Source organism: Sinocyclocheilus grahami, unplaced genomic scaffold, assembly GCF_001515645.1.
Source record: "Sinocyclocheilus grahami isolate Dianchi unplaced genomic scaffold, SAMN03320097.WGS_v1.1 scaffold1815.1, whole genome shotgun sequence".
Classification (NCBI taxonomy): Eukaryota; Metazoa; Chordata; class Actinopteri; order Cypriniformes; family Cyprinidae; genus Sinocyclocheilus; species Sinocyclocheilus grahami.
The window spans coordinates 235,930-245,552 of NW_015506994.1; positions in this window are offsets into that span (position 1 = coordinate 235,930).

A 9,623-nucleotide genomic window follows, 5' to 3' on the forward strand; every position below is an offset into this window, starting at 1 on the left:
CAAGGGAGGCTAGCCTCCTTCTGATATCAACCAATCATCACGGAGACGTAAATTACGTGATATTAGTTTGAAAGTCTGCCGCTGCGCTAATAATGTACCTAGTAGTTATGATGAGTAGCGATATTGAATATTTGATTGCCAACAGATTTACCAAGCTGTCATTCAAACAGTACAAATTTAGGGAAAACAGCCTAAGCTGGATATAGGCTACAGCAGTCGGCTTAATTACATGGCGCAACAGGCAGCTCTCTTTTAACACAGACTTTTAAGAAGGGATGGATGTTTGCTTCAAGTGATAGGCCAGGTAAGTGAAGTTATATTATCTTGCTGTATGCATGTCCTTTTCTTTACATTTTCTGACTAAAAGCAACCAAAAGGCCATTTTAAAGTGGTTAAGCAAATAATATAATGATAATAATCGGCAGGGATCCCAGACGTTACAATAACCAATAACGTTACAATTAGTGTGCCTCCTCTATTTTAAAACCCACGAACCGCCACTGTATGACTGTCACCTTTTCCTGCAAGAAAATACATCTTCAAAGGACTTTTGTCACATACCTTTATTGAAATGTAAAATTGCCATGACAATTTGGTGTCAGAAAGTGGGATGCCTTGTGTGGACGTTTGGACCTGTGAGCGAGAGGTGAGTGAGTATGATGGACTTAGTAGTTCCAGCCCTACCCCGTGAAAAAGTTTTAGGGAAGAGGGTGCTGACTGCCGAGGCCCAGAGGAACACCACTGGCATAATTTTAAAAGAACTCAATGGCCAGTGGTGGACGAAGTACACAAATCAAGTACTTGGTATGAAGTGTCTCACCATGGCCTGTTATTTTATTTAATCTGTGTTATTTTAATGTTTCCTTTTTTGCCCTAAAACATAGAGACACTGATGTTGCTCTGTCTGCATTCAAGCATTTCAGTGGGCTTAAAGTCCGCATGAAATCAAAATTGACTTTATTTACTTTACTAACGCACATTGCTAGTCTTAATGTAAAAAATTAATCTGTGCAAGTTAATCCGCTGAAAAAAATTATTTGTCTTCGTAATCTTTAATCAAAATCTGATCATTTACTTCCGCTCTGGAATGGCATTCCTTTTCTGATGACGTCAGTTTGACGGCTTGGGCAGAATATCCTTAATCACACCCCTCCAACCGTTAGATTGCTATGAGTGAGAGACAGAGAGGAGGAGCGCAAACATAAAACCATGCCCTCTATTTAATATTCCGTTTCAGCTGGAAATACGTCACTACACTGAAATAAAGTCGGCAGCAACTTCCGGTTCACACGGACTTTAAATAAATCACCCTTTACAGCAGATTTAGTTCACAAACAACTGACAGCTTTGACCTAAATATGATTTCCAGTTACAATAATTAATCCTGAAATTCAACATTAGTAACTTACTTTTTGCAGCATCAGCCACGTGCGCGTTCAAAAGATTTCCCTGTTCTTACTTGTGAGTTCAGTTCACTGGAGACTCGCACTAAACGGATCATTTGAATCAGAGTTGTCGACTCGAGAACAGCTGCAGTCGGATCATTTCAATTTGTGAATGAATCGTTTGGTGCGATTTGTGAACCAATTTAACAGGTTAATTGAAAAAAATCAGTTTGTTCATGAATCAGACACCGCATCTGTGTCTTGGAGCACATGATATATTATGAGTAATGATATGTTTTATGAAATGTAGTAAAGTAAAAAGTACAATCTTATGCTTTGGAATGTAGTGAAGTAAAAGTAAAAGTTACTCAAAATATAAATACTCCAGTAGTATAGTATAAGTACAGATAATTGAAAAATGTACTTCAGTACAGTAATGAAGTAAAACTACTTTGTTACTGTCCACCACTTGCAATGGCAACCAAGAGAAAAAAATTGTAAGAGACATTAAGTTTTGAACTTTGGGATATTTGTTCTGGGATGAGCTCATTTAAGCTGGTGGGTTCTGTGTTTGCTCCTAGTTGATTAAGAAAATTTTTAAGACCAAAATTGAGATCAACTGCAATAGTCCTCAGGAAAGGACCGTTAGAGGTTAAAGGGGTCATATGATGCGATTTCAAGTTTTCCCTTCTCTTTGGAGTGTTACAAGCTGTTCATGAATAGATAAGATCCCTAAAGTTACAAAGTCTAAAGTCTCAAACCCAAAGAGATATTCTTTATAAAAGTTAAGACTCGTCCACGCCTTCCTAAAACGCCTCATTTAAACACGCCCCCACATGTCTATGTCACGATGTGGGAAGATTTGCATAACGCCGCCTAAATGTTTACGCAAAGAAAGAAGGTGTAACTTTATTGTTGCTGCCGACTGACAGCTTTGACCTAAATATGATTTCCAGTTACAATAATTAATCCTGAAATTCAACATTAGTAACTTACTTTTCGCAGCATCAGCCACATGCGCGTTCAAAAGATTTCCCTGTTCTTACTTGTGAGTTCAGTTCACTGGAGACTCGCACTAAACGGATCAATCGAGTTGTCAACTCGAGAACAGCTGCAATCGGATCATATCAATTTGTGAATGAATCGTTTGGTGCGATTTGTGAACCAATTTAACTGGTTAATTGAAAAAAATCAGTTTGTTCATGAATCAGACACCGCATCTGTGTCTTGGAGCACGTGATATATTATGAGTAATGATATGTTTTATGAAATGTAGTAAAGTAAAAAGTACGATCTTATGCTTTGGAATGTAGTGAAGTAAAAGTAAAAGTTACTCAAAATATAACTACTCCAGTAGTATAGTATAAGTACAGATAATTGAAAAATGTACTTCAGTACAGTAATGAAGTAAAACTACTTTGTTACTGTCCACCACTGTCAATGGCAACCAAGAGAAAAAAATGGTAAGAGACATTAAGTTTTGAACTTTGGGATATTTGTTCTGGGATGAGCTCATTTAAGCTGGTGGGTTCTGTGTTTGCTCCTAGTTGATTAAGAAAATTTTTAAGACCAAAATTGAGATCAACTGCAATAGTCCTCAGGAAAGGACCGTTAGAGGTTAAAGGGGTCATATGATGCGATTTCAAGTTTTCCCTTCTCTTTGGAGTGTTACAAGCTGTTCATGAATAGATAAGATCCCTAAAGTTACAAAGTCTAAAGTCTCAAACCCAAAGAGATATTCTTTATAAAAGTTAAGACTCGTCCACGCCTTCCTAAAACGCCTCATTTAAACACGCCCCCACATGTCTATGTCACGATGTGGGAAGATTTGCATAACGCCGCCTAAATGTTTACGCAAAGAAAGAAGGTGTAACTTTATTGTTGCTGCCGTCGCCGACATGTTATGAAGACGCTGTGTTTCATCGCTCCACGACACGGCATCACAATATGGTAAGGGGCCTAACATTTCCGTCACATGCTTGAGGTATTCGGCCAATCACAATGCACTGGATAGCTGGCCAATCAGAGCACACCTCGCTTTTCAGGCCGATGAGCTTTGTAAAAATTGACACGTTTCAGAAAGGCGGGGCATAGAGGAGAAACAATAATGTACAGTATGTGGAAAATAGTATGTTTTTTTTAACCTTAAACCGCATAAACACATTTCATTACACCAAATACACAAAATAATGTTCTTTTTAGCAACATCATATGACCCCTTTAATGTGGATTAACCGGACGGGTTAACGTGGATTAATCCGTGAAAAAAAGTCAACGTGGATTGATCTCATTTAACAGTTTCAGGGGAAATTGGCACTCTCCTGGAGATGTCCAGACAGTGAGACAGAGCATTAGGCATCTGAAAACATAGAATTTGGGGTAAGAATGGGGAAGTCCCAGAGCAAACAGAAAAGCAATAACTAAAGATTAATCCATGTATCGTCTAATGCAAAGTGTAGGGTATATGGCTATGGCTATAAATGAATGACAGGAATGCCACAGGGGGCTTGATTAGTCATCATGTGTTCCCTGTTGGTGAAATAATAATCCACACTGAAACTGTTTAGCCTTGAAATTTGAATCAAAGGAACTTTTTATTCAAGGTGATAAATTAGAAACATGACTGAAACTAAGATTGAGAAACGTTAGAAGAATTAAATAAGATCAGTAGATCAATATTGATTATCCTGAGATTTTTTTTACCTTATTATTTTTGAAATAGATAAATAAATCGATGCCAGAATTGTCATATTATAAATAATAAGATATTAAATGTGTTTAAATATACTTGTGTATCTGAAGATGTCGAGATACCCTTATCCCTGGGAGACAGCATGAAACGTTGATCCATTGCAGAGATTCTATGATTTTGGTTTGGTTTAAGTTAACTAAAATAGTGCTTGTGCATTGTGTTGAATTCGAACGAGACTGGGTGACCAAGTCAAACACATATAACTACGGTGCCCGTAAGGTGACATGTCCGGTTCACTTAGTTTTGTCATGGCCACAACATAATAACTCGTGGGAACGTGATAATATGTTGTGGCCACGAGATATTAATTTGAGGGAACTTCATATTAACTCGTGGGAACGTCATATTATGTTGTGGCCACAAGATCATTTTGTCGAGGTAACGACATCCTTATGTCGTGGCCTCGAGATGCTATGTTGAGGGAACGACATCCATTTCTCGTGGCCACGACTTCTTATGTTGAGGGAACGACACATATTTTTTGTGGCCACAAGTTTAATGCATAAACAAGACAATAGCAACCCGGGATTATCAGAGATGGATTCATTAATATTTTATTTTGAATTAAGAAATTATTGTATTATTTATTATAGAAATGATTACATTATTAAAGTATTATATTAACCATAGGCCTTGGCTACCAGACTGTATTATGTGCGATAGTCAGCATTCAAATGAAGTTTATCATGAATAAATGTTACATAAAGTGCATAATATAAAATAGGCCTACAAGAAAACATTTTTATTCATCCTACAGTCTTGTAAGTCCATTAACTGATCATCTTTTTCCCATAATATTTGTATATTATTATTATTATTATTATTAGCCTATTATTATTGGTTATATTTTTATATTCGTTTATATTCATTTTTTCCCTTCATTTCGATCTCTTTACTTAACGTTCTGAATACTTTTGTAAATAATAGCCTACTGTAAATGCTCAACATGCCAATAAAGCTTTGATTATGCTGACTGGAATTTTTGCTGGAATGCAGTGTAAATTTAACATATATTTCATTTTATTTCGGCTAATTAATAGACCATAATTATAAATACTATAGTATTTAGTTGAGGAATTAATCATTCACATAGTTTCATTTGTAAATGAAAACACAACACGCTCATTTATCATCACACATGGGCATAAATACAATCATTAAGTCAAAACTTTATTGGCATAATTGTCAGGCATTTAATTACAAAATATATGGTAGGCTAGCAAATGCTAGCATAATTATAAAAACGTTTACTAGGTAAAGCGATACACAAATTGAAAGGGGAAATAAGCATATATGTGACCCTGGAGCACAACACCTGAAATTGAGATTTATACATAATCTGTATGGTTTGTTAGGATAGGACAATATTTGGCTGAGATACAATTATTTGAAAATCTGGAATCTGAGGGTGCAAAAAAATCTAAATATTGAGAAAATCATCTTTAAAGTTGTCCAAATGAAGTCCTTAGCAATGCATATTACTAATCAAAAATTAAGTTTTGATATATTTACGGTAGGAAATTTACAAAATATCTTCATGGAACATGATCTTTACTTAATATCCTAATGATTTTTGGCATAAAAGAAAATTTTATAATTTTGACCCATACAGTGTATTTTTGGCTATTGCTACAAATATCCCCCAGAGACTTAAGACTGCTTTTGTGCTCCAGGGTCACATATAACAATAAATATAAAAATATAGCCCTAATAAGTTAATGTAGTAATAATAATAATAATAATATACAAATATTAAATTAAATGTTTAATGTTAATAAAAATGTTTTTATCTATTTTTGATAATCCCGGGTTGCTATGGTCACACAGGTTTGTTTATGCATTAAAATCGTGGCCACGAGAAATATATGTCATTCCCTCAACATCAAAAGTCGTGGCATAAGGATGTCGTTACCTCGACAAAATGATCTTGTGGCCACAACATAATATCATGTTCCCACGAGTTATTATGTTGTGGCCACGACAAAACTAAGTGAACCGGACATGTCACCTTACGGGCACCGTATATAACAGACGTCTCACAGTAATGTTAGTTTCTAGCAAACAGGAAAGACCAATAACTGTTTACTATTACACCGTATACATTATTCTATTCTAAATGAAGTAATTAGTGAGGTTACTGCTGTTTTCTGCATTTTTGCAAAGAAGCAACTGCTTGCTTTTTTTCTGCAAAGAAGATCTGCTTATTAAATTATTAAAACAGAATGAGGAACTGCTGTTCACCAGATGAGACTTATAAAATGTAGAGAAGGTTAAGAATTGGAATTTGGATGAAAAGCTGAATGCTCGGACACAATTGTGGTCAGAATTCACAACGGTTCAATTTGATTCATGTGGTTTTCTGAGTGTTCAAGTTTTAGATGTGACCAAGCCACCTTGACAAATGAGAGCAAACAGACTGTAGTCTGCTCAAGAGTGAGAGAGAGCAGAGACACTGCTGCAGAGAGAAGGGGAAGTGGCTGAGGGGTCTTCTCCACTCATGAAAGAGGAAGTTGACACTTCTGAGTCGTCATGGAGACAGACTGATGCAGGAAAAGGTGCAATTTTCACTTGAGACTTTTCCTAAAGACTAAGAGAACATTCTGCCATGCAGAATTATGGCAAAATTCATCAAAAGGCTGAGAAGTGGCATAAAAACAACAGAGGCCACAGACAACAACACCAGGCCTTTGAGTGCTACCACTGGCTGACATTCAAATGCAACAGCATGAGGAGATCAACTAACTGATGATCCACACAGAAGGACTTGCATCCCTCCCTTTGGGACACAGGTGCTGCACTTTTAATGATCACTACAGAAACCGCGTCAGATTTTGTTATTGTAATATTAGTTTGACTCATTTTGATTAAGTACTGGTAGTTTTTTTTTCCATTCTTCTGTTAAACTAACATACTGAATCTGCTTTAGTAGGTACCAGTCCAGCATAATGTACATCTTAATGAACGGAAAAGACGTTCATTGACATAAGTGGGAGTTTGACTTACTTATTAGTTTAAATCTGGGCTGGATTTGGCATAGTGAGGGCTATTGATAAGACATAAATAGATTACAGACTATGTAGTATTCTTTGGCAAATAAATGTGAAGGAAGGCATAAGGTAGGAACGCTCTCTTGAGGACCAAACGAACGACTTTCTGTCCCTGGCTCACCTCATGCACTACCCGGACAACTGCCTTTACACATTCTATCAAGTTGGACAGAACGCCACCATCCGAGCACAGTTGTCCGGGGATGGTCCTCGAGAGAGCCTCGCCGCCTTCATCGAGTGGGTGCTGGTGTCCTGCAAGTCCCATCTGACTGTGAACATCGCTGACAACAACACCAGCCCCACTCCGGACCCTGAGCCCAGCCCACCAACTCCTCGCGGTACGGGACATAAGCCTGAGCCCACCGATGACGGAGAGCCATTTCCCGCCACGATCCACGAGCCGGCGCGAAGCCCCGCGGCTGAGAAGAGGATCGCCTCAGATGTTGAGCCCAACCCGTCAGACCAGGTGCGAGAGCCGGTGACAGTGCCCACCACAAGGGAGCAAGCCGTGGATGGTGTGAGCACAGAGAGGAGCTCCGCCCCCTACATCATGGCTGAGGGTGAGCTAACTATGGCGGGACATAAGGGCCAGAATATGGAGGGAGGTCAGTGTCAAAACGAGGAGGAGAGACCTCAGAATCCTCCCGATCCCCTGTCGAGCCTAGGAATGGCTCCCGATCCCCTGTCTAGCCTAGGAATGGCTGTCTCATCTGCCTTGTTGTGTCTACATTAAAAGTCATTATTGGAATCTTTGTCGTCCTCGTCATCCTGCCTGCCTCCACACACCGTGTCGTGACAAGGTCCCAGTTGTAAAGCAAGGAGAACACAAAGTTGAATTTTCTAAATTTGAAATTCATTATGTCTATTGATGTCAATGAAAATATGGTAGCCCAAAAAGAAGCAATTTTGTTAGCTCGAAAAGTACATCCCACATGTACTTTTCACAGGTTACATCAAAAGGACAATGGGCCAAATAAGCAGAGATATTATGTTGTTGTTGACTAACAAAAATACTTAAGGTCTCCATTTATAGGTGCCAGCGGCTCTGTCAATGCCAGGGTTTTAATTCACTCCATCAATAAGGACCTGCAAATGTGCTGTTGTGATCTTAGGAAAAGATCTACAGTGATCAGCAAAATGGTTGGAGATTGTAACACCTGCATTCAAACTTCTCAACTTAAACTACACCAATCAGTTTCAGCAATCCCACACTGCAGAGAAAGCAGGGGGATCAAGGGCGTGCTAGTAACGACCCTCCCTTGCCAATGAGGGAAAGCCCATCGCAATGGCTCGCAAAGAGAAGGTGGTGAAGGTGGAACGTCAATGAGGCTAGAGAGAAGATCAACACACCTGGACAAAAGTGTGAACAAACTAATGGTTTAAGCTTAGCAGAAGTATTCATTTGTGTGAATTTGGGTTTTTTATGATTTACTCAACCTAGGGCTGAGTGTTGATATAGATTTCAAGATTTGAAATAATTTAGGTAAATGTAAATTGAATAGAGGAAAATTACTTAATGCCGTAGACTGTAGGGACTCTTATTAGATACATTTATGTAAAAATAATAGAATGTAAGGCATTTCCGAACATCACACAAACCAGATGAGAGTCGTAAAAGCATGAACCGTGACCAGCCAGGCGGCAACTTTCTCCAATGAGTTCCTGTCTCGCTCTGCTTATCTTTACAAAGAAAACACGGAGCTAATGATTTGCCAGGCCACCTCCATGTCGACACAATACTAAGACAACAAGAACTGACCCCTCCCATCTGGACCTGTTTAAGCTACAGAAGGTCAGTAGGTTTCGTGACTGGTTTCAGCATCAGTAAAACATCTAATGGACCAAAGAACAAAGAACCTGGTATGTAAACAGAGCCCCGCACAGAATCGCACGGCCCTCATGACCATTGGACGCATAAATTGCTAAAATCCGATCAACAAAAGAGACAATTTTATAGCTCCCTGTCCAGCAGGAGATTCTCCAGCAGACTCTCAGATCTGACCTGAGAATGACCGCAGGACCCTTCCCTTTTCCCCCTGCATTCCAAAGGAAAGAGACAAGATTTCTTTGACAATCGTTGCTAATCATTGAAAGTATGAAAATATCGGAGCATAGAGTCACAAATAATATGTTGTATGTCTTAGATATATATACTTGATGTGTTCATTTAATCGGTGCAACGTTAAGCAGTTTATTACCCCTTTTTAGAAAATAAGGATATTAAAATGTGTGTAATATGTGAAATTTAATCTTGAACGAATGGAAACGACAAATGCAGAATGCTGAAATGAAGTAAACTTTAATAGTATGTACAATACTTGCTTTTAAGAGACTTTATAGGAGTATTAACACAACTTTTATAGATGGTGTCCTCATGTGATGAATTAAAGCCTCTTGTTAATGTATGCACGCTCCGCCCCACAAGAAGTCGATTGGAAG